General features: G+C 45.1%; 1 pseudogene; it reads right to left on the reverse strand.

Moving 5' to 3' along the window:
* Window positions 1–2,210: 2,210 nt before the first annotated feature.
* On the reverse strand, window positions 2,211–3,175 carry LOC126930767 (glyceraldehyde-3-phosphate dehydrogenase-like; annotated as a pseudogene).
* Between the last annotated feature and the right edge of the window lie 21,057 nt (window positions 3,176–24,232).

Here is a 24,232-nt window from a genome sequence, read left to right on the forward strand (position 1 = left end):
CTCCAGGTTATTCAGCTTTTGCACTCTGGGACTTGTACCAGTGGCCTCTGGGGTGCTCTCAGCCCTTCAGTCTCAGACTGGGAGCTGCACTGTCAGCTTTCCCTGTTTTGAGGCTTAGGGCTTGGACTGAGACACACTACCGGTTTTTCTCATTCCCCAGCTTGCAAGCCCTATTGTGGGACTTTGCCTTAGTAATTGTGTGAGCCAATTCTCCCTAATAAACTCATATATATATATATATATACACACACACGTATACAATTACTCAAGGTTCTCCAGAGGGACAGAACCAATAGGATACATGTATATATGTGTGTATATATACACAAATGTATACAATCCTATATATATGTATATGTATCCTATATATATGTATCCTATTGGTTCTGTCCCCCTGGAGAACCCTGAGTAATTGACCATCTTCTTTCTGAACAAAAATTAATGCTGGTTTGAATGGCAGTTTCTTCCAGATTCTACTCATATGGTTCTTAATGACAATGATAGGGTCCAGGATAAAAAAGTAGTTAAAGAAATGTAAAAGAGCTTCATGCAATTGGAGGCGGTGTCAAGTTTCTTGGCCCGAAAACATTTTACCCTTAGGTGCTAAGAAATCTTGCAAATGTGTTGCTTAGTTCTACCAATGATCTTTGTGGGACTGTAGTGAGCAAAACTGGTGCCATAGCACTGGACCCAGGCAAACGTCCTAAGTGCAAGAAATAGAAGGTGAATTCTGGAGATTACAGAACAGCAAATGACCTAGATTCTAGGTCATATTTACAAATAAATTGTTTAAAGAGAATTTATGAGCACCTACACAAGGAAGTAGTGATTACCAGTGTAACTAAAATGCAGGTTAGTTGCTCGCTGCATGTGGAGTCCAGCTAACAAGAGCAAGGTCTGATGCAAAAAAAAGCGAATTGATTCCAAAGTTAGCTTGGGGAAGGGGCACAAAGGGTCCTACCTTAAAATGTGCTGCTTCACTTTGGGAGCAGAAAGCAGGGATTTTTATAGGGTAAGGGAGGAAATGAGCAAGGGCAGGGGTCCCCCTCCTAGCTTGGTGTTGAGTTGGCACCTTCCTGGGCAGAAGTAAGTTGAAAAAGTGGCCAAGCGGGTGTGCTTTCGATTTGCCCTCCTGGTGGATGGAAGCCCTGAGGCAACCCTGGGAAGATGGAAGTTCTGAGGCAACCTCTGGAAGGGAAAGTTCCTTGGTGGGTGTGCTTTGGTCTGCAAATCGACCGTCAGCTCTCCAGGAGAGATCTGTCTTGGAGCACACAGTTAGAAAAACTTGCCCTGTAGGGAATGTCGGGTGAGGGGGAGGAGAATGGTTGTATTTGCATTTCTGAAAGGCTAAGGGAGCCAGGGAAATGAGAAAAGAAGAGAGCGAGAAGGAAAAAAACAAACCACCTCTAGAAAAACAGGGGTGCTGGGTTATACTAGGAGCTAGTATAGATTCACCCATAATGTTAAAGGCAAAGTAACCACTTTTCCTTTTTGAGAGGACTGTTCAACTCGGCAGACTCTGAGGTAGCGTGTATGTTTCAAGGAAGAGAACAAGGCTTTCACTCCATTTCTGACTTTTTAAATTAGAGGTTGTACATCCATGGCTTGTGGTTTCTTGTGTTTTATTTGGCTCTGCCCAGCATTTATGACACTTTTAATTCAGTTGCTAATGTTTAAAAACAGGGAGTGGAGCAAATCCTATTCTTGTGCCCAGTTATCCCTTACCCTCCCTTTGTGGCCTATGAGAGAGGTGCAGGTCCTCTCCCTACTCCCTCAGGCCTGGACAGGGGGCTTGCTTTGGCTAACAGGATGTAAGCAGAAGTGACCTGTGCCGCCTGGTGAGCAGTGGCTTGAAGAAGCACCACATGGGTCTGCGGGCCCTCTTCTCCCTCGGTCACAAAACAATGTGTTCAGGATGGGTCTGCTTTACAGCTGGATCCTGGAACAAGAAGACATGCAGAGCAGAGCCACAGCTGCTGACAACATGAGCAGAAATGAACTTTTTTTTTTTTCAATCCTATTGTAAATGGAATTTTTTTTTTTTTTCCTGAGCACAGGGGACTTTATTGATGATATATGACAAGGTGGGGCTCCCTAGGCTCCTTCCTCTTCAGAGGATCTGCATGGAAACTGTGAGGCGGGAAGATTCTCAGTGTAGTGGGGTACTGAGTGTGGCAGAAACTCCCCAGCAGTGAGGGCCTCTCTTTTCCTCTCATGCTGTCACTGGGGCTGGTGGTCTGGGGGTCTTACTCCTTGGAGGCCATGTGGGCCGTGAGGTCCACTACCCTGTTGCTGTAGCCAAATTCATTGTTATACCCGGAAATAAGCTTGACAAAGTGGTCATTGAGGGCAATGCCAGCCCCAGCATCAAAGGTGGAGGAGTGGGTGTCGCAGTTGAAGTCGGAGGAGACAAGCCTGGTGCTTAGCGTAGCCCAGGATGCCCTTGAGGGGGCCCTCGGATGCTACTTCACCACCTTCTTGATGTCATCATATGTGGCAGGTTTTTCCAGGCAGGTCAGGTTCATGACCAACACGTTGTCACTGGGGACTCGGAAGGCCATGCCAGTGAGCTTCCCATTCAGCTCAGGGATGACCTTGCCCACAGACTTGGCAGTGCCAGTAGAGGCAGGGATGATGTTCTGGAGAGCCCTGTGGCTGTCACAACACAGTTTCCCAGAGGGGTCATCCACAGTTTTCTGGGTGGCAGTGATGGTGTGGACTGTGGTCATGAGTCCCTCCACGGTACCAAAGTTGTCATGGATGACCTTGGCCTGGTGTGCTAAGCAGTTGATGGCACAGGGTGCGTTGCTGACTATCTTGGGGCTGTTGTCCTATTTCTCATGGTTCAAGCCCATCATGAACATGGGGGCATCAGCAGAGAGGACAGAGATGATGACCCCTTTGGCTCCCCACTGCAAATGAGCCCCAGCCTTCTCCATGGTGATGAAGACGCCAGTGGACTTCACAACATACCAGCGCCAGCATCACCCCATTTGATTTTGGTGGAATCTAGCTCCTGGATGACGATAATGGGATTTCTATTGATGACAAGCTTCCTGTTCTCAGCTTTGACGGTGCCATGGAATTCGCCATGGGTGGAATCATACTGGAACATGTAGACCATGTAGTTGAGGTCAATGAAGCGGTCTTTGATGGCAACAATACCACTTTACCAGAGTTAAAAGCAGCCCTGGTGACCAGGCACCCAATACAGCCAAACCCATTTGAGTCCAGGCTTCAGCTTCACCATGATGTCTCAGGGATGCAGCTGGCGCTGCACGAGAAGATGCAGCTGTCTGTTGAATGGGAGGAGCAGAGAGCTGGGATTTTCTTAATTGCTTTTTCATCCCCTGCCCGAGACAGAGTCTTGCTCTGCCGCCCAGGCTGGAGTTCAGTGGTGTAACCCCCACCTCCCCGGTTCAAGCAATTCTCTTGCCTCAGCCTCCTGAGTAGCTGGGATTACAAGCATGTACCGCTACAATGCCAGGCTAATTTTTGTATTTTTAGTAGAGATGGGGTTTCACTATGTTGCCCAGGCTGGTCTCAAACTCTTGACCTTGTAATCTGCCCACCTTGACCTCCCAAAGTGCTGGGATTACAGGTGTTAGCCACCGCTCCCGGCCCTCTTGTTTTTTTAGAAAATTTGTTGTTAGTGTATAGAAACACTACTGATTTTTGTATGTTGATTTTGTATCTTGAAACTGAAAAATTTGTTTATCAATTCTAACAATTTTTGGCAGAGTCTTTAGGATTTTCTCTGTGTAAGACCAGATTGCCAGCCAATAGAGGCAATTTCACATCTTCCTTTCCTATTTGGATGCCTTTTGTATCTTTTCCTTTCCTAACTGCTCTGGCTAGAACTTCTAGCACTATGTTGAACACAAGTGTCAGGAGTGACGTCCTTGCCTTTTTCCTGAGCTTAGAAGAAAAACTCTCAGCTTTTCACCATTGAGTGTGGTGTTAGCTATAGCCTTGTCATATGTGGCCTTTATTGTGTTGAGGTACATTTCTTCGGTTGAGAGTTTTAATCATGAAAAGATGTTGAGTTTTATCAAATTTTTTTTTTCTGTATTGAGATGATGGTTTTTGCCCTTCATTCTGTTAATATGGTGTATCACATTTATTGATTTGTGTATGTTGAACCATCTTTGCACCCCAGGGGTAAATCTCATTTGATCATGGTGATCATGATCCTTTTATGTGCTGTTGAATCCAATTTGCTAGTATTTTGTTGACAATTTTTACGTCTATGTTCATCAGGGATATTGGCCTGTAATTTTATTTTCTTGTAGTGTCCTTGTCTGGCTTTAATACCAGGGTAAAGGCAGGCTTGAAAAATGAATTTGAAAGTATTTCCTCTGCTTCAATTTTTTGGAAGAGTTTGAGAAGAATTGATATTTTTCTTCTTTAAATATTAGGTAGAATTCAGCTATAAAGCCATCTATTCCTAGGCTGTTCTTTGATGGGGAGCTTTTTATTACTGATTCAATCCCCTTACTAATTATTGATCTATTCAGATTTTCTATTTCTTCATGATTCAGTTTGGTAGGTTGTATGTGTCTAGAAATGTATCCATTTCATCTAGATTGGATTTCAAAAAAATCCAATTTTTTGGCAAATAATTGTTCATAGTCATTTCTTATGAACCCCTGTATTTCTGTAGCACCAGAAATACAAACTAAATAGTTTCCACACAGCAAAGGAACCAACTAACAGAATAAAGAGGCAACCCATAAACAGGGAGAAAATATTTGCAAACAATTCATCTGTTAAGGAGTTAATATCAAAAACACATAAGGAACTCAAACAACTCAACAACAAGAGAACAATCCAATATTTTAAGTGGGAAAAGGACCTGAGTAGACATTTCTCAACAGAAGACGTACAAATGGCCAACAGCAGGGAAATGTAAATTAAAACCTCAATGAGATATCACTTCACACCTGTTTCTAACAGGCTATTATAAGAAAGACAAAAAAGAAATGTTGGTGAGGATGTGGAAAAAAAAGGAACCCTTGTACACTGACTGTGGAAATGTAAATTAGTACAGCCATTATGGAAAACAATATGGAGCTTTCTCAAAAAACAGAAATTAGAATGACCAGATGACCCAGTAATCCAACTTCTGGGTATATATCCAAAGAAATTGAAATCAGTCTGTTGAAGATATATCTGCACTCTCCTTCTCACTTCAGTATCATTCACAATAACCAAGACATGGAATCAATCTAAGTGTCTATCAACCAGTGAATGGATAAAGAATATGTAGTATGTACACACAATATACACAATAGAATACTATTCAGCCTTTGAAAAGAAGGAAATTCTGTCATTTGTGACAACATGGGTGAACCTGGATAATATAATGCTAAATGAAATGAAACAGGCACAGAAAAGCACATACAGCATGATCTCACTTATATGTGGAATCTAAAAAAGTTGAATTTCTAGAAGTAGAGAGTCAAACAGTGGCTACAAAAGGCTGAGGAGTGCAGTGGGGTGGGGAACAAGTAGTGTTGATCAAAGGGTACAAAGTTTCAATTATACAAGAGAAAGATATTTTAAGACGGTCTCAGCATGGCACAGCGTGGTGACCATAGTTAGTAATAATATATTATAGACTTCAAAATTGCTGAAAGAGTAGACTTTAAATGTTCTCGTTATGAAAGATGATAAGTATGTGAGGTGGCAGATATGTTAATTAGCTTAATATAGTCATTCCACAATATATACATATATCAAAGCATCACATTGAACCTCAGACCTTCTAAGCTTCTAACTGAAATCTCCATGCCACTCATCTATAACAAGAGGCACAGGGAACCTATAAAAGCCACTTATGGGCACCTGTTTCAGACATTTGTTCAAATATTTGACATGATTTGCAAAGCTCTGTTTGACTTGGCCTCTGTTCTCAACCTCACTCATACACCCACCTCCTTGTATTTCTCATTCCAGCCACCCTGAACATCTGTAAACTCCTTGAATGCAGAATGTTCTCTCACAGCACAGGAGCTTTGCACAAACCATATGAGAAACAAGGGCTATCTTGAATCTTGACCTTCTCCCAGTTTTTATGACTCATTGTTGGAAGCCAGACCCCTAGAGTTCACCCACTGCTCAGCTCCAAGTATTTTTTACATACCCTGAGAGACCCCACTCCATCCTTTCTCTCATTCCTGGAATTCTCAACAAGTGCCACATGGGTGGGTGAGCTCAGGGAAAATTATCAAGAGTTCTGCTGCTGTGTAGACACTGCCACATGAAAGCTACCAAGCATCTGGGAGCAAACCGAGAGTCTCGGAAGATATCTCCTGTTGACATTTGGGTAGCTACAGATACCCGTTCCTGACATCTCCTCTGTCTTCCTTGGCCTCTCCTGGGAAGGATGTACCCCAATCAGCTGAAATGCAGCTGATTCTCCTGGAGAATGCTAACCCCAATCAGCTGAAATGCAGCTGCTTTGTCTATACACCCTGAATGTCCCCTCTCTGGCCACCCCTCTGATGCTAAGGCCCTAGACACTTCATTTAAAACATGATCAACCTGGTACTTGGGCCTCCCAAATATCCTCCCTTTTGGTTGGACCTCAAGGTCCTTGGCCTATGCCTCAGCACTGGCTTGTGGTAATAGTTCATCGGGGCTCCACCATCCCTATAGGAACCCCTCTGGATGGTGAAAAAAGGCAGAACATGAAGCCCAATCAAGGTTTCAAGATGTCATTGCATGAAACCTTTGCCTTCTCCTGGAGTCCAAGGTTTTAGGAAACTAGATCTAGATGGCACCCACCCCCTCAACTTGGCACAGGGAGAAAGAAAGTGAAAATAGCTTCCCAGGCTCCCATGGCTAGAGCTAGGGCACATGGTTTGCATTGTCTCACAACAATTTGGTGCTGGGTTCCTGGACCATCCCTAGGACATCTTGATATATTTGCCTCACCTGGCCTCTAATCTCACATCCATGCCAATCTTTTTTACAGGCTGCTGCCAGAATGAGCCTCATAAAATGCACATCTGATTGTGCCATCGGCCTGCTTGAACCTCTCTTGCTTGGTTCCCATTGCTTTCAGCATACAGTTCAAACTTCCTAGTATAACAAACAAGTCTGCTCATGATCTGGGCCCCGCAGGCCTGTCTGCCGTCCCCTCCCTTCACCGCCACCTTCCTCTAGGTTCATGCTCTATCATACTGCTCAGGGCTCCTCCAACCCACCAGGCTGTGGAACTTTACCTGCTCTTCCTGATTCCAGGAGCGCCTCTTCTGGATTCTCCTTCTTGCCGAGTCCTCCTAGGGATTGTCTAGCTTTCCCTGACCCGCAGGCTAATCACAATGCTCATCCGTGAGCCTCAGAGATCCCTGCAGAACACACAGCCATGCTCCCAGTGTGTGCCACCTGTTTCCCAGTCTCATGCCTCCATGGACTTGCAGCACCTTGACAGTTGGGGCCCCCCCATGCCTGGTGCATGTATTGTCTCTGGCATCAAATAATACCTAATATTAAAAACTGCAAAACAAAATCACCCCACTTGTGTCATTCTGCTTTCTTCTCTCCTTTCTACCGCCTACCCTAAACCTTGCTATTTTCCCCATTCATCCTTGTGTACATAATCAGGAAGACAGCCAGCTTGCTGGTCTGTTCACTCATTTCTTTACGTGTCCATCAAACATTTATGGCACCCCCACACTGTGACAGCCACCATACTAAGTGGTGGGGCCATGTGGAAATACCCCGACCAGATGGCAGCCTTCATGGAACTTACATTCTAATGGAGGGAGAAAGACAGCAAACAACTCAGGCACTGAGCCACGAGCTGGTAAAGTCTATGCCAAGCGATGTGTACTAAACGGAAAAGGAAAAGAGGGTCAGGCAGAGAGGAATGCTGGGGTGGGTGAGCTGCTCTTTTATCTGGGGTAACCTGGGGAAATTGCTCAGATAAGATGCTGTCAGAACAGAGATCTGAAGGAAGTGGAAAGTCATGCAAGTATTTGCAGAAGAGCATTTCGGGCAAAAGGAACAGCAGGAGCAAAGGCCCTATGTGAGTTGCAATACTACTAACTGTCATGACAAACACATCCCCAAACTTCACAATAAGAGCACAGCACAGTAAATGTTTATTTCTTGCTCATGCTCCAGTTCAACATGATGTTGCTGGTTGATGGACAGCAGTCTTCATTTGGGTCCAGACATCCAAACAACTTCCATCTCGTGGCTTTCTCCTCTCCAAGGGTCCAAAACGCCTCCCCAATAAGTGGGCAGATGGGGAGTAGAGAAGGCACAGATGGTTCTTAAGTCACTCCCTCCTCACACCCCCAGTAGAAGTGACAAGCACCACTTCGTGTCATGTTCCGCTGGGGAGAACCAGTCCTCAGCCACACCTGAATGCTGAGGCATCTCTCCGGGCAGCTGCCTCCGGCAGCAAGGGCACACTATGATGGGCATTTTTGGTGGTAAGTGAGCCACCTCTGCCTCTGAGTGGAGACAGTGCTGCCAGTTCGAGCTCAGCAAGAAGGCTAGGATGGCCGGAGAAGCTGATATAGGGCCTTGCAGGCCACTTGAAGGCCTTTGGATTTTACTGTCTATGAAATGGGAAGCACTTGAAGGGCTTTGAGTAAGGGAGTGACATGAAATGGCTTATGTTTCAAAGGGGCGCACTCTAGCTGTGCTGAGGAGAATAGACTGCAGGTAGCCAGGAGGTAGACGGCTAGGCAGAAAGAAGGTAGGGCTGTCATGCAGGGCAGAGATGGTCAACTGGGCCAGGTGAGAGGGAAAGGTCAGTGCCAGCCCTCCTACAGAGATAGGGCCGAGACCTCTAATTTAGTCCAGCTCCTACCTTCTAAGCCAGGGGTCAATAAACTTTGGAAAGGGTCATCTATTAAGTACTTTAGGCTTTGCAGGCCATATAGTGTCTGCTATAACTACTCACCTTTACTGTTGTTTCAGGAAAGCAGCCATAAATCATGAGCATGACAGTGTTCCAATAAAACTTCATTAACAAAAACAGATGGTCAACTGCAAAGTTGCTGATTCCTGTTAAACCAATCACAAATGGTGCTGGTCTTCTCTCATCACACATTTCTAATCAAGGCATCAGTGGTGGCCACAGAAAACAGCTGAGAACTCTAGACTTTGTCACTGCTTGAAGTTTGTGCGCCAGCTACTCCCAGTGAACTGAATTTCTTGTAGTAACACTGTGGCACAAGAATGAATCACAGCTTCCCACTGTCTTTGAGCAAGTTCTCTCTTGACAAGGGAAATGACTTTCGGCAAGACCTTTTCATTACAGTTCAGGCTCATCAGCTATTTGTCTATAACTAAATACCTTTATTATGTGTAATTAAGATAGCAACTGAGAAAAGATGCAAATGTGTTCTGAAAAACCTTACTTTGCAGCAGCTAGGAGCTTTGCAACCTTTTAAAAGTACAGGTTTACACTGAAACACATTTGGCATGTGCTGAAATAGGGCAACTAGAGAACAGCTAAAGAGCAGAACTAAAAGATAAGAGGGTTTTGTGTTCAGGAATTCATGCCGTCTAGTGCTCACTCTGAGCTGAGCTGACTGCAGACACCAGGGAACACCCGCCCCACCAAGCCTGCCATGCCCTTCACAATGGTCTCCTGCCCCAGAGTGAAAAGTATTGTCGCAGCAGAAATATCACAAGCGGCCACTTTCACCTTTGGTTGGTATTTTCTTTTTCAGAATTTCTTCCGTCTCTTTGTACGTGTATGGCTGGGCTATATAATATATCAAGAAAAGGCAGCTGGAAAACAGGAAAAGAGGCTAGGGCAAGAAAAAATTTTCTCGTCATCCTATTTGTGATGATGAATGAAAATCAATAATGATCCATTCCTCTGGCACAGCATTGTCCAACAGAACTTTCTGTGATGTTATAAATGTTCTAAGGCTTTGCTGCCCAAGATGGTAACCACTAGCCACAAAAAATGAAATAATGAAAAAAATAATAAAGTTATTTTTTTCTTCCACTGATCTTGTGTTCTGCGTGTTCCATGGCTACTGAGCTCTTGAAATGTAAGCAGCATGGTTGAAGAGCTGAATTTTAAATTTGACTTTGCTTTAATTAATTTAAATCTAAGGGCATATAGCTACGTGGGACCAGTGACACTGTATGGGACAGCACAGCTGCAGTGGGGTGGTTAAGATCCTGGGCTCAGAAGTCAGATAAACACAGGTTTCCATCCTGGTCCCCACTCACTAACCGTGATCAGGCAAGTTACAGTCACTTATCCTTAGCTCCCTCATTTTCAGGATGGGCACAATTGTGCCTACCTCATGGAGCATTTGTGAGGATGAGGTTAGAGGGTAGAGATAAAGCACTTCACACAGTGCCTGGCAGAAGGTTAATGCTCAATAAATGTTCAGTGTGCGGTTATTTCCTAGGAAGCTCCTCAAAGGGCTCGTACCACTCTCTAGACATTGCAGAGAGGTGGTGCTAACGCCTCAGTGCTGGTGTCTTCCCTGGAAGCTTCCCTCGTCCTAAGTGATATCACATAAAGTCGACTCAGGGGAGGGACAGAGTTGGAGCAAAGGGAGAGTCAAAGGCCACTAAATCAAACTTCTCACTATCTCTGAAACTTCCCTGGGGAGGCGAAGACTGCTAGTTGCTCATTCAATATTTGAGTGACCATGTGCCCTAATAAAAGACCACAACGCCCAGGCTATCTTACAGTTAAGGGTGGTCAATAAGATGCAAGCAGACATTGTTAAATCTAAATGTAGATCTCAGGACTTCCAGGAAGTCTTAAGAGGGGTCAGATGGTTTATCTGTTCTCTCTTGTCTTTTTTCCCTTCACCTTTCTGCCTACTTCCCTCCAGCAGCCTTAAGGAAGTGTCTTTGAGGATGGGAGCCCTGTAATACTAATGATGGCAGAGCAAAAATAAAAGAGGCCCGGGCTCATGGACACCACTTCAGATTTCTTTTATGTGAAAGAAACCACTTGTCTTGGTCTGTTTTGTGCTGCTATCACAGAATACCTGAGACTGGTAATTTATAAAGAACAGAGATTTATTTCTTACAGTTCTAAAGCCTGGGAAGTACAAGGTATGGGAGCCTCCAACTGGTGAGGGGCTTCTTGCCGTGATATCCCATGGTGGAAGGTGGAAGGGCAAGAGAGCATGGACACGAGAGAGACCAGGAAGCTGTCCAAACTTATCCTTTTATCCAGGGACACACTCCTGTGAGAAAAGCACTAATCTATTCACGAGGGCAGAGCCTCTTACAAATCCCACCTCCCAATAATGTTGGTTTGGGGATTCAGTTTCTAACACATGAACTTTGTGGGACACATTCAAACCAATAGGACCTCCATACCATGTTTAAGGCATTATTACTTTTGTTTTCTCTTATGTGTAGCAGCTATGAGCTAGCTATTTCTAAGCAGTGATTAATTCTACAAGTCCAGATTATTATGACATATATTCAATGAAAGAAAGGGCTTGAGAAAATCAGTCCAGTCTTTATTCCTTCATCCTGCCTGCAGGGGGCGTCTAAGTCTGTGAACAACATTAGAGATCGCCTATTATAGTCAATCTTTTTTTTTTTTTTTAATCTTTAAACCTGTTCATTATTTTTTCTTCCATTGATCTCGTGTTCCAAAATATGTTTCTCTACTATCAGTTAAGTTCTATTGGTTTTTTGGTCATGAAAAACGTTTAACAAGCTGGATGTGGTGGTGCATGCCTGTAGTCCTAGTCCTAGCTACTTGGGAGACTGAGTCAGGAGGATTGCTTGAACCCAGGAGTTTGAGGCTGTAGTGAGCTATGATTGCATCATTGCACTCCAGCCTAGACGATAAAGTCAGATCCTGTCTCAATAAAATAAACAAAAAACAAACATTTAACAACCATAGTGGATTTTGTTTTGTTTCATTTTGTGGGCTGGCCAGCAGCTGATCTCCTTCTTATATTTGGGGAATCCTAATAAAATAGAGTTTTTGACAGCCTTATACTTGTTGTCCCTGTCCTTCAGCAGCTGGGCAAGAGCACACAAGACTTAAGATTTGCCAACTCGGCTAGGCGCGGTGGCTAATGCCTGTAATCCCAGCGCTTTGGGAGGCCGAGGTGGGCGGATCACCTGAGGTCGGGAGTTTGAGACCAGCCTGACCAACATGGAGAAATCCCATTTCTACCAAAAATACAAAATTAGCCGGGAATGGTGGTGCATGCCTCCCAGCTACTCAGGAGGCTGAGGCAGGAGAATCCCTTGAACCCTGGAAGCAGAGGTTGCAGTGAGCCGAGATCGCGCCATGGCACTCCAGCCTGCACAATAAGAGCAAAACTCTGTCTAAAAAAAAAAAAAAAATTTGCCAACTGGGTGGTGTCAACCTGGGACTTTGCATCTGGAGCAAGTAACACAAAGCAGCAACCATGGTTTGGAATGCAGTCTGCTGGGTAGTGGCATCCCATGTCCTGGTGGATCCCATGGGTCAGTGCCTGGTGTCCAGTGGCATCCCAACCATGCCACTTCTGTGATGTGACCTTGGCTGAGCTCCTCATTGCTCAGCTTTTCCTGGCTACTGCCCATGTCCAGAGTCTAGTCCTCCTGCCTTTTCGTTTGCTCTGGAGCTGGCAGACATTTTCCCAAAGCAATTATTTTCTGCTTAAGTCAACTAGACTTAGTTTCTATTGCATGCAGCCAAGAATCTTGATGGATACACATGCTAAGCAACATGATTTTATCTACGATACCCACAGAGTTGACATCATTCAACCAGAGCAAGAGACAGTGTTCATATTAGCCAACATAGCCTTAACTGGCAACACACACACTTTCTTTTGAGCTTTTAAAAACATTGCTCCATTTCTATCATCATAGACCCCCAAGGAGAAGGCACCCCAGCCTCCTGGAAACCACTGATATCGTTGCATATCCTAATATTACAGATGAGGAATCTCAGAGAGTTGAAGTGAATTGTTTGATGTGTCAGGCTATAGAAAGAACTTCTTGTGAGGGTCATTAGCCATTCATTCATATACTACTCTTGGCCTGTGGACATGATGTCTCAAGGAACTCAGAGTCAGGTAGGAGAGATGGGTGATTCTTGGGGAAACAAAAAGGATTCAAATAACATGGAAATGAGCAGGTTAGGATATTCAGAAAGAGATATTTAAATGATAATGAAAACAGAAGGGATGTTACATCCCTTAAGCTTAAGTTACTTAAGCTTCAAGAACTCAAGCATAGTGGTAAAAGCAGGGACACAGCAGGATGGCCACGAACACTGCAGATGTTCACCTCTGCAAATGAGAAAGTCAGCCCAGACAAGACAGGGTTCTGGAGGCGTGAATCCAAGAAGTTTGGTAGAAAGCTGCCACAGCCAGACAGCGAAGTCAATATATGCTGTGTTCTCCTTTAAGAACATGTGATGCGAAAACATCTGAACTTGCAAAATAGACTTTTGAGACTATTATTGTCTTTAAAGAGGACTCTTCACTTTAAAGATAAGAAGACATCTATTTTTTAAGTTGCACTAATTTTTTCTTAGCTTATTTATTGTCTGCAACAACATATTGAGAAGAGGCATTTTTATCCCCATTTCATGGATGAGAAACTAGGGCTCAAGTAGATTAAGTCACCGGTAAAGATCACGCAGCTTGTAAGAAGAAGACCCAAAGGTCCTGTGTTTTCTGTTCTACCAAGCCAACTCCCACAGAGTGACTTTAAATAATGAACATTTGAAATGCATTTGGAAGGCACTTCTAATTGAAGAGACTCAATTTACGAAGATTAGATTTGCACACGATTTTGAGAACACATCCATCGCACAAAGCATTATGCAACAATATAAGGATAAATGCCATGGATCGCATGCAAAAAAGAGGAAAATAATAGAGGAAGCGCAGTTAATTAATGCAGTAGGAGCTGAAACACTACAGGAGCAGATGAACATACACTCCCAGAATATGATACAATAAGCGGCTTCATTAGGAAGACAATTTATGTGGTCGGAAAGATAATAGCAAGAGAAAGAGGAAAATGTAAAAACAAATTAGTCTACTAGAAAACACTGATTTGAAGATATTTTATAATGATTGATTTGTAAGAAATCTCTCTGCAATAAACATCAGTGGAACCCTTGCTTTTAGAGGTCTTAAAAAATAGGTCAGTATCTCTGGGTTAGACAGGTTTAGGTGTGATTTTCCTCTGCAAGGAAACAAACCAGCTGGGTGTTTTCAAAGGCTCCCTTTAGTTTATGATTCTAAGGTTCCGCTTATGGGAGCTTTCTATGACAGTCATTTTTTAAAGCTGGTTAACTCGTGGCTTTATTTTTCTTCCCCCTCTAAATTCCCCACAGGGCTTTAACTAAATCAGACCACATTTGGAGTTCTGTGTTGCTTTCTGGGCACCACATTTTAAAAGGGACATTGACCTACTCTCCCTCCAGAGAATGGAACCAAGACAAATGAATGGAAGTTGCTCAGAGATAAATTTCAATTCAATACAAGAAAACCCTATCTCCTTCTATCAGAATCCTCTGACAATGGAACCGGCTGCTTTTTGAGACAGTTTGCTCCTAGGACTGGAAACACTGAAGCAGAGGGTATTTGAACTACTGTCAAAACTGCTCTGGAAAAGATTATTTTTTTAACTAAGTTTCCTCCCAATTTCAACACTTTATGATTGATTGATCATGTAACTCTTCAATATGTTTTTGCCAAGTCGAAGCTCCTTTTAGTTCTTTTATCTTAATTATTAGCCTCTCCTTCACTACACCCCCATCTCCATCCCCAAAAGTTAGTAAACACAATACAGAATGACAAAAGTTAAAACACCAAGGTCACATTGTCTGACAGTGCCATGTCCCTCCATTGGGGCAGCTGGACATGACATGGCCTGTTGACTGTCAAACTAGCAGTTTGTGGGTCAATCAGGGTGATGGTGGCAGCAGTGGTACCTCCAATGGCCGCTTGGGCACATCTACATGCAAGAACAAGGTGAGTTAAGGGTTGGGTGAGGCTCACCATGGGTCCTCTTCTAGGGCTTTCCATCTTAGTTAGTGCATCCCCATCCAGGTACGTGATCCCAAACCCCAAGGTGTTCCATTTGATACCTTCCTCTCCATACCCTGACTCCACACCATCATATTCAACTCATCACTACATCCTGCCCTTTTTTTTTTTTTTTCTGTCTTCACTGCCTCTGCACTAATCCAAGCCCCAGGCTCATCTGTCACCTGGACCTGTATTCACATCACATGGCCCACTCCAAATTATATACACATCGAAACCAGAGTGATTTTTTAAAAATTCGAACCTACCCTGTCACCTGCTGCTTAGACCTCTCAGCAGCTTCCCATTGCCGCTGAGATAGAGAATAGGACTTGGCCTCCTTGGCCCTGCCTTCCCCGAGACCGCGTACTTCCCCAGCTCCCCACTGTAGCCAGTCACTGTCAGAACGGCCACCAGCAGTTACCTATTGCTTTGGGTAAGCAGTGTCCTCACATTTCAGTTTTCTTTTGCAATGCAATTAAGGGACGTCAAAGTGGCCTAATCCTTGAGGTTAGCCAAAAGTTGAACCTATTCCTACAACTCTTTCTCTAGCAAGAAATATCCGAATTATGAGGGAATTTTAGGCAGCCAGAGGGTTTAGCTGGAAAGATTTAGAAAGAAAAAGGAATGATTTATATGCTGGATATTACAGGCGCTTTGTGCCTCTTGGCCTCTGCACACTGGCTTCCTGCTGTCTGAAGAGTGCACCTTTGCCAGTTGTCCAAATTCTAGTCATCCTTCAGGAGCAAGCAAAAGAAACTCTTAGAAGCTTTCTTCACTGGCCTATGGGAGCAACATTGCTCACTCCTCCTCTGAGCTGGCAAGGCACCTTGTCCATACATCCACCATTATTGCATGCACCACACCATATTGCAAAGCTGTGTGTGTGTGTATGTCTCCTTCCTGGGCTGTGAGTTCATTAAGAGCAGCACTCTGTCTCACATCTTTGTATCCCCAGTGCCTGTTGTAGAACAGGGCTTTATGAGTAGGACTTTTGGTTGCAAGTCACAGAAACCAATGTGATCTCCCCTCAAGCAAAAAAAGGACAAGCCATTTTTGTTCCCTCAACATGCTTTGTACTTCCTTCCATTTCTTATGAAGCGTGACAATCTTGTCAGTGCGCTTTTCATAGGGAAGAACTCAACAGATGTGCACTGAACACAGGGTGGTGAGCGCTGGAGGCAGAAGGAGAGAGAAGGAATGGGAAGAGAGGGGTGATGTGGAAGCCCAGTAGAGCCTGTCTCTCTGTTTATCCTGGAGCAGTCATGATGGCTCCAAGGTCACCATTCTCTGAAGACCCTGGCCTGGTTCTCCTTCCCATTCTCCCCTCCTCGCTCACTCTTTCCCCAGAAAGTGGGGAAGTTCTGTCAATTGGTTGCACTCAGAATTTCAGGCATCCTGCCCACCAGCCCAGTGCCAATGCGGGGCTGGGCTGTTCCCTGAGCCTGTGACGGTAATGTCCCAGGAGGGTGCCTGCAGAGTTTGAGGGCCACACGGTGCAGACACCTCCTCCCTGCCAGTGTCTACTTACCTCTTCTCTCAAGTTGTTCTTACTTTTTTTTGGGGTCCTTACTCTTTAATTGCTCAATTTCTTTCCTTTGTGTTCCTAGTTAAAGGCTAACAAAAAATGAATTGGGTATTTTAGCCATTTGTGGTCATCATTAATTTCATGGTCCTCTGCATTTATTAAGTCTTATTTCCTCTCCATAATCTTCTTTCCCCCTGATATTTGTAAAAGCACATCGTATTCTCCTTAATTGCTTTGGCTGGCATGATCTAATTCTGATTTTTCACCACCCTTATCTTTTCCTGGGAAGCTTTAACCGACGCAGCACATTCTTGTTTAATTCTTTCCTTTTTCTCAGCAGACAGGAGAGTATTTCTTTCTCCATAGATTTCCTACCAGTCTTTGGGAGAAGTTGTGCTGATTAGATTTTGCCTCTCCTTTAGGAGTCCTGGGCTGGGGCCGGGCACGGTGGCTGACGCCTGTAATCCTAGCACTTTGGGAGGCTGAGGTGGGTGGATCACTTGAGGTCAAGAGTTTGAGACCAGCCTGGCCAACATGGTGAAACCTCGTCTCTACTAAAAATACAAAAATTAGCCAGGTGTGGTGGCGCACACCTGTAGTCCCAGCAACTCAGGAGGCTGAGTCAGGAGAATCACTTGAACCCAGGAGGCGGAGGCTGCAGAGCACTGAGATCACTCCACTGTACTCCAGCCTGGGCAACAGAGTGACGCTCTGTCTCAAAAAAAAGAAAAAAAAAAAAAAGGCCTCAGCCGGGCTTCCCCTCCTTTCCACAGGCTCCTCTCCTGAAACCAAATCACCCAGTCTTCCATCTGCAGCCAGACAAAGTACTCTTTTGCCCCCCAGCAGCAGGTAACTCTTTCCCTTGCTGTTTCACTGCTTAAACAGAAGGCTGTGCCTGGGGCAAGAAGGAAGAAGGGAAACCACGCAGTGAGATGGACTTCCTGTTAGCAGCTCTGGTACACAGACTGAAGGTGAAGCAAACAACAGCAAAGATGCTAGGGACGTCAAGGGGTTGAGGGCCATGGATAATTAAGTGCTCCTAGTCAAAGACCTTCAAACTTCACTTTTGATTTGTTCAGAGCCAGATGCCAATGCCCGTCCCTCTATCTATGACCTGCAGGCACCACAGCTATAGTTTCCCCTGAGCATTGTGCTTATTCTTCTCATTTAACGCCTATTTGGCACTGCCCTGACTTGTGGTTAATCATTTCTGTGATGTCTGTCTCTCTTACATTGTAAATTTTTTTTTTAACATCGTAAAATTTAACTCATCTCACTCCTTTGCAACCCACTCATACTTTGAATCCCATAGTCTCTATTTCTATTAACATCATTGCCTAGATTATTCTGGAACCATCTACAGCCTCCTTTCTCCCTCAGCCTTCACATGTAATAGGTCACCAAATTGCATTCTTATGAGTACCCTCCTTTCCATTCACATTAGATGCCCTTCATTAAACTTTCTCTGGATGCATTGGACATTGTGGTGGCCAGCTTACACCCAGCCCCCCTTCTCTCAATAACCACCCTTGGCTTTCTTTCCATCACCACATCTCCCCATTTACTCAAGGGAGCCAACTACCCAGAACTCTAGGAATGAAGGCTGTGGTTTAGGCCTAACCCAGTCAGCATAATTCCACCCCACTCCCCCACCTCCCTGTTATTCTCATTGGTTCAGGCTGAGCACATGACCCAGTTCAAGCCAATGAGGCTAGAGAGGACATTTATTGAAGACTTTGTGAACAAAAAGCTTCCTTGCTCTTCTGAGCATGCCCAGAGTTGAGCCAGGTGCTGGAAGCCATCTTCCTCACTGTATGGGAAGAGGCTACCTGAAAATGAAGCCAATGCGGAAGAAAGCACAGACAAGAGATATGGAAAGATGAAGAGTCCCAATTTTATTATTCAAGTGCATGGATCCAGCTGTGCCTGAACCACTCCTACACCTTTGTTGTGCATCCACATTCTACATCCAATCCATAAGAAGATCCCACCAGCACTGCCTTTGAGAATATTCAGAATCCAATTCATTCTATGTCTGCTGTTACCTTCCTAGTCCTTTTGCTCAAACTACTGCGGTAGCCCTCACACTGGTCTCCCTGCTTCCACAAGTGGCCCAGGAGATCCTTTTAAAACCATAAGTTGGATCACACTACTACTCTGCTCAGAACCCCTTACAGCTCCCCATCCAACTCCAAGATCCTCACCATGACTCTCAGGCCCTGCATGGCCTGGCTGCTCCCCCGTCCTCCTCTCTTACCACTCTAGCCCTCGCTCAGCCCACTGCATCCTCACGAGCATTTTAGCTCCCACTTCAGGGCCTTTGCACTTGCTGATCTATCTCCCTGGAATGCTCTTCCACCAGATAGCTGCATGGTTTGCTCTCTCTTTCTTTCAGGGTTCTACTCAACTGTTACCTTTTCCGTTAGGCCATCCTTGACCCCTCCTTCCTACAACAGCACTTCCTTATAATTCTGTATTCCCTTGCCTTGCTTTACCTTATTTATAGCACTTACAACCACCTGAAAAAATTATATATTGTCAACTGAAGAATGACAAGATTCATACATTTGGAAAGGAAAGCTGTATTTTTCTGCAGGTGACCATTCTGACAGGCTGGAAGTATAGCCTCTAGCCAGAAGTCAGAAGCAAGGATGGGAAGAATAAGGGTGGGAAGAATAAGACAAGGATTTATGCTGAAGAGGGGGGTCAAACATACATAATCAACAGGTTATAGGAGGAGCTATAAGTAGTCGCAAACGGGAGGCGTGGCATGCATAGCAGGCTAATGTGTGCAACATGCACCCCATGTTCACTCTGGGGTGGAAACTCAACATTTAAATGTATTACAGTTAGGTTCTATAAGTCAAAAGGTGAAGCAGGGGACACAAAGGCCTTCTGTGTGCAACCTCTATAGACTGGCCAAAACCACCCCATGGTCAGTGGTCTCTAATGAGGAAGGAACACTGATCAGTTGTTGTATTGAAACAGGGCTGGTTTCTGTTTAACCCTTAGGGAAAACAGCCTAATAGTAGTTAGCAGAAGGGGGTGTAAGGAGATGTGTCTAACTTCCCACTCTGTCATGGCTGGGAAGTCAGTTTTTAAGGTTTCTCTGAGGTCTCTTTGGCCAGGCAGGGGTCCTTTCAGTTGGTTGGAGGACTTGGGATTTCATTTTTATTTCTCAGTGTATATGCGGTTATTGTTATCTGTATCTCCCCTTTAGAACATGCACCCTTCCTAGAGCAGCAGCTGGCAAGTGGCAGGTACTCAGCAGAGTGTTGTCAACTTACTGATTGGATGAATTAACACATGAGCTAATCATTTTCCTATTTTTGCATGAGGTATTTTCAGTTGAGTTTCCGCCACTTACAAAGTATTCTCATACAGCATTTAATTAATGTGTTTGCTTAAAAAGTGGACCAATGAATACCTTAGCTTAGGTTGGGTTCTAGGTTACATCCTCATAGATAGCAATACCTGACCTGTGACTGTCCCTTTTGAGTGCCAAGACACCACATTCAGGGCCTTCTTACATACTTACATTGGTTTTACAACATCAACAGGGCAAATATTACCTTCCCCCCATATTTCAGGAAAAGCGAAGTGGTTTGGTGGAGTTAAGCAGCAAAGCAGGGACTGGAGCCCACATCTTGTCCCCAGCCCACAGCTCTTGCCACATCTCAGTTTTGCGTTTCTGTCCACAGTTCTGCAGCTTTATAGCGTGGCATTCACCCACAGGCCTGGGGGAGTGCTATGAAATACTGTTCCATGTGATACCTACTTATCTAACGTTTCCAATTCCCTCTTCCCTGAAAGCCAATAAAATTCTAAATTTTTTCCACATGCGACTGTGGGCTTTTTGGGAAAAAGAAAAGCAAGCATATGGCTCTCAGAAAATCAAACTGCTTTGTGAAATAAAAATCTCCCTCCTTCCCTCCACCCTCCCAGCTACCTCATGGTATAACATTCTTTGGAGTTTCATTTTACATGTTGAGGCTGGGACAACAGACACACGTGTGTGCCTGCCTTGAGCATAATACATTGCAAAAAATCCTTCTGCAACCCCTCTCTTCCAGAGTGGTTTTTTCCTTCCTCAGCTATTCCCCACGGATGACATTAGCTCCCTTTTTAATTCTTTTCCCCTCGCTGCACGCTCTGATGTTACTTACCAACCCCCAGTGGATATGCAGAGGCTTATTCAGTGTCACATGTAATAGATAAAACAGCGGGGGCTTCTAATCGGAAAATGTTTTGCAGGCTGCAAAAGACTATGGAAAACCACAAAGCTGCCAATATGGTCCAGAGTTTATTAATACATATTTGGCACAAGTGTGGCACACAACACTGCCCTGTCCCCCATGGGGAATTAGTTACATGTTTACAGATATAGCCCTTGGTGGAAGGGGGGTGAGGATATAGCCTCCTTCCCAGGAACCTCCTGCAGAGCTTTTTTATCTGAGGTTCAGAGACACCCAGGTAGGATGCCTTTTCATGTGGGCACAGCGTTTGAGGTTGCTTGAATCTTCTTCCTATTTTATTTTTTTAATATTTATATATTTATTTATTTATTTATTTATTTATTATTTTTGTAGCGATGGGATCTTGCTCTGTTGCCCCAGCTGATTTCAAATTCTTGGGCTCAAGTGATCCTTGCACCTTGGCCTCCCAAAGTGTTAGGATTACAGGTGTGAGCCCGGCTTGTAGTGGTATTTTTAAGAGGCTACCAATTCCTTTACACACTCCCATCAAGAGGTGGGGTCAACGTCTCCTCTGCTAAAATCTGGGCTCTGTGACCCCTCCAACCAAGTGAGTGCAGTGGGAGGATGCTATGGCCTCTCAAGGCTGGGTCAGAAGGGGCCAGGCCCACTCCACCTGTGGCTTTTGGGATGCTCGCTGTGGCCCCTTTTCTGGATACTCCTAAGCAGGAAGCTTCCACATTGCAAGGAGCCTAGTCTCATGGAGAGGCCTTGTGGGGTGCTCTGGGTGACTATCCTCCAGCCTCCAGGCACAGGCCCCAGGCATGCAAGTGAGGCCACTCTCTCGGAGGCACCACTCACGCTCGGAGCCCCAGCCCACCCAGCGCTCAACCATTTGCATCACCCTGGCCATTCAAGTCTTCCCCGCATCACTCCAGACACAGTAGAGCAGTGAAGAGCCGGGCCCACAGGTTCTGTGAATGTAACAAGGCAGCCGTTTCATTCCCCTGAGTGTGTGTGGGGTGGTTGCAGCAGGAGGAAGGACAGCACACAGCCAGGTGAATGCTGAGCGTTAAAAGGGCCCTGGGTGCATTCCAAGAGCTAGACCTCCCAGGCCCCCTGGCTGTACTGCTCACACCTCATCAAATCTATAGGACCAGACTGCAGAAAAGACTCCTTGTCCATCGTTAAAACCCTGCAGAAAGAGCCAGACTGTGTGGCAGTCAGCACTGACTCGCTCCCACTCTGAACAAGGCCTGCTGTGACCTCCTACTCGACCTGCCTGTCCCTTCTGGGCCTCTCTGGCCTCCTCTCCTTCCACCTTCCCTCACTCACTCCCCAGCAATGCTGGCCTCCTCCTCTGGCTCCACACACACCAGATATGGTCCCACCTCAGGGCGTTTGTTCCTGCAGTTCCCCCTGCCTGGACTGTCCCTCCTTGTGTATTTGCCTGTCTGTCTCCCTCAATTCCTTTAGGCCAGGGATCCCCAAACCCCGGCCGCAGACTGGTACCTGTCCGTGGCCTGTTAGGAACTCTGCCACAGCATTAGCTTCCCCAAGGAGTGCGAGCCCTATTGTGAACTGTGCATTTGAGGAATCTAGGTTGCGTTCCTTCTGAGAGTCTAATGCCTGATGATGGGAGGTGAAACGGTTTCATCCTGAAGCCATCCTCCCCCAACCCCCTCCGGTCCATGGAAAAATTGTCTTCTACAAAACTGGCCCCTAGTGCCAAGAAGGTTGGAAACTGCTGCTTTCGGCCTTTACTGAGAGCCACCTCCTCCCTCAGTCCTTTGTGGCCATGCTCTCCAAAAGAGCAAATCCCCACCCACGTCCCTAATTTGCATGACTCTTTTTCTACTTTATTTTTCTCTTGAATACTTGTCACTATCTAAATACTTCTATTTTACTTATTGTTCTTGTTTGTTATGCCTTTCCCACTAAAGCAAAAGTTCAATATCCACAGAAATACATCCCCAGGGCCTAGAAGAATACCTGGCACAAGGAAAGTAGGCAGCCAATATCCATTGAAGAAATAAATGAATATTATGTAACAAAGTTAAGCTTTTGCTCTTATCCTGAGAAAGAGAGTATATGCCTATTACAATAAATATTTGTTAAGTGAATAAATGGGAGACATGCAGGATGGCTGGTTTATTGCTGCCTTTAGAAAACAGTATGAATTCCATCTTGCCGAGATCTCCTCCAACCTCCCTCTCCAGCTTCACCACCTGCCTCCCTCCTCTGCCCAACCAGAGCAGGTATCCTCTGGTTCGGTTCACTGAAGCCTGGCTTCTGCCAGTTCCTCTGCCTGGAAGGTCCTGCATCTACCTCTTTGTGAACTTACATCCTGTTTGTCTCTTCAGGACCAGCTCAGGTACCACCTAGCTGGAGTCCCTTTGACCTCTGGTGAATTCCATGTGCACTTCTCCCAGGTCCTGAGGTCCCTGGGTATCTGTCTCATCTCCTTCATCAGTCTGAATCCCAGAGAAGAGCAGGTGCTGCTCTGCCCTGTTCGTATCTGTAGTCCTTACTCCCCTTCACTCATAGGCAGCTGCAGGTACAGATGGGGTCTGGAGAATTTGGGGATGTGTTGGAGGAATGGGGTGAGAGAGGAGGTCAGGAGAACTCCATGTTCATATCCGCTTCTGTCAGAGTTTGAGAAGTGCAACAATAGCAGTAGAACTAACTGACATGCCCCTGTGACAGTGAAAAGAACACAGGACTTGGAATCAGAAAGCCTGGTCTCATCTCCTTTCCGAGTCTCTTTAGACAAACCATTTACCTTTCCCAAACCTTGGTTTCTTCATCTACAAAAATGTTTATGCCACAAGGATATTGTTTGGATGAAAGGGCATCATTCTTGAGGGGGGAAAAGTGTAAACTGAAAAACACTATGCAAATGTAAATGAATGTGCAAAAATTAGGTGTTCTAACCAGTGAAATTGACAAGAGTGCGGCTTAGGTTGCTGCCAGAGGGTGGCAGCAGCAGGCAGGGACTTTGGCCCACCGTCCTGTGAAAAAAAGCAACCCTGGAAGCTGCCAGAAAGGGATACTTTCACTGGGTTGCCCTGAGATGATCAGCTCATCTGACTGTGAAGAGATTGCCCTCTCTCCTGGAGTGGGATCCGGCCAGGGCTGAACCAAATCCCAGAAGTCTTCCTTTGAGTGATTTTCCCCAGATGGTTCTTATGGCCACCCTCACCATCACAATGCTGTCCTGAAAATTCCAGCATTCGGTGTAGGTTTTTTGTTGGTGACCTCATCTAGCCTTCACCACAAACTTTTGAGTTTAAGTGAGCAGGCCAGATTATAACTCCTTCCCCCAGATCACCATTTTATTTTTTTAATTTTTAAAAAATTTTTATTTTTGTAGAGACAGGGTCTCACTATGTTGCCCAGGCTGGTCTTGAACTCTGGCCTCAAGCGATCCACCTGCCTCGACCTCCCAAAGTGTTGGGATTACAGGCGTGAGCCACAGCACCTGGCCGTACCTCACCATTTCAGAC

The sequence above is a fragment of the Macaca thibetana genome, chromosome 1 (genome assembly GCF_024542745.1).
Source record: "Macaca thibetana thibetana isolate TM-01 chromosome 1, ASM2454274v1, whole genome shotgun sequence".
Classification (NCBI taxonomy): Eukaryota; Metazoa; Chordata; class Mammalia; order Primates; family Cercopithecidae; genus Macaca; species Macaca thibetana.